Source organism: Bos indicus, chromosome 13 (genome assembly GCF_029378745.1).
Source record: "Bos indicus isolate NIAB-ARS_2022 breed Sahiwal x Tharparkar chromosome 13, NIAB-ARS_B.indTharparkar_mat_pri_1.0, whole genome shotgun sequence".
NCBI lineage: Eukaryota > Metazoa > Chordata > Mammalia > Artiodactyla > Bovidae > Bos > Bos indicus.
In genome coordinates this window covers 29,666,487-29,668,615 of record NC_091772.1, presented here as the reverse complement: position 1 = coordinate 29,668,615, position 2,129 = coordinate 29,666,487, and positions in this window count along the sequence as shown.

Genomic DNA, 2,129 nt, shown 5'->3' with positions numbered 1-2,129 from the left:
TTTTTGAGGAAATGGTGCAAAACTGCTGCTCTCGGGAACTTTCTGGCCAGTGCCAAATTCAATACCTCTTTGGATATAAAACCTCTGACCGGCCTTGAGTACACTTTAAAATCTGTTGATTGTATTGATTATTCCAAGCCCTATTTAAAAAAAGAGAAGAAATGGGTTAGAAGCAACATGACAGATGTTATGTTGGAGTCACCTGCCTCAGCTCACATTCAATCATCAGTAAGTGCTTCCATTAGCTGAACCCCCGGCTAATATAGAGAAAGACAAAGATGCAACATTTCTAAAACTCTAGCTAGTAAGCACCCTGCAGCCAAATCAAGCCAAGAACACTCAATACTTAGTAGAAAATTGGAGTCTGAGGGGAGGTTTGCTTTTAAAATATTGGTGTCTTCATTTTCTAGATATTTATAAAGTTTTAAAACTTAACAAAGAATTAGGAAGTCTTAGAAAAACTTTACTGCTAATACCAAACTTCTGGGACTTCCCTGCTGGCTCAGTGGATAAGAAACCATTGCCAATGCGGGGGACATGGGTTCAACCCCTGGTCTGGGAAGATTCTATCTGCCATGGAGCATCTAAGCCCATGCCCCACAACTACTGAGCCTGTGTGCCTAAATCCTGTGCTCTCCAACAAGAGAAGCCACTGCAGCAAGAAGCCCATGCACGGCAATAAAGAGTAGCCCCCATTCGCTGCAACTAAAAAAATCACACACACAGCAGTGAAGACCAGCACAACCAAAGATAAGCAAATAAATAAAAAATAAAACACCAAACTTCCAACTCTGCAAGCTGCAAATATTCAGAAAAGAAAGGGAGAATAATTACCGCTCCCCAAGTGGACTTTATCCTTTTACTTCCTAGAAGCTCCTTGAATCATGTCAAGGCCCTGGATCACTCAGCTGTGAGCCTCAGGAGTGTTCCCCAGAGACCAGGCTGATCTCTCAGTGTGCTGACTTCTTATAGTGCAGTGCACGGAAGCTGGTGGAACTGAAAAACCTGTTTAGAGAAAGAAAGTTCCCAGAGGCAGGGAATCACTTAGTAACTCAGGCTGTTTTCTTAGTAAGAATGGCCTGGAGAAATCACAAATTCTCAAAAACACCACCTGCTTGATTCATTAGGATTTCACTGACTCCTCAAGAAAAGACATAAAATGCCAGAAGAGACAGCTTTGCCTACCAAGAAAAATTGGCAATCAGAGGTTGGATGCATATTTTTAGTTTTTATGATTGAAGGCTCTTACTGAGGGCTATAGACCTTCAGTAAAATGAGGCTAAATTCCATCAGCTGTTTCTAATAGAAATAAATAAAACCTATTCTTCTTTCTGATATCATCTTATTTTTGACTTGGCACATCTTGTGATCAGTTATAGGCAGGAGGAGTGTTTACTTTTACTTAATAGGTTTTCTCTGGTGGTCCAGTGGTTGAGACTCTGCCTACCAATACAGGGCACATGGGTTCAGTCTCTGGTCCTGGAAGATCCCACATGCCACAGAGCAGCTAAACCTGTATGCCCCAAGTGCTAAAGCCTGCACACGCTAGAGTCTGTGCTCCACAACAAGAGAAACCACCGCAACTAGAGAGTAGCCCACGCACAGCAACAAAGACCCACTGTAATCAAAAATAAATAAAAATTAAAAACTTAATAGACATTTTTTTGACATGTCGATTGAGTAAATGTCAATTTACTCGGTTGACGTCTTACTTCGATAGATATCACTGACGTCCTGGGTCATTTCTCAACATTTGGAGTTACCTCAGACAAAAGTAATAGTTGCTCTGTCCTCAAGATAAAAACAATAGAAGCATCTATTTGATTGAAATCCTGGAGGAGAGAAGAGAGGGATGAGGTAGAGACAATATTCAAGAGACAGTGGCTTAGATTTTCCCAGAACTGATACATAATACCAATCCAAAAAGTAAAGATGCCCAGCACATTCTGGGCAGAATAGACTATAAAGAAAGAAATGTATGTAATGATGAAACTGGAAAACAAAGACAAAGGGCAAATATTAAAATCCCAGAGGATGAGGGGATGGACTATAATCTGGAAGGAACAGCAGAGTGGAAAGCTAGAAGAGAGCCTAATCTCAAGTGTTAAAAGAAAAATTGCTCAATTGGG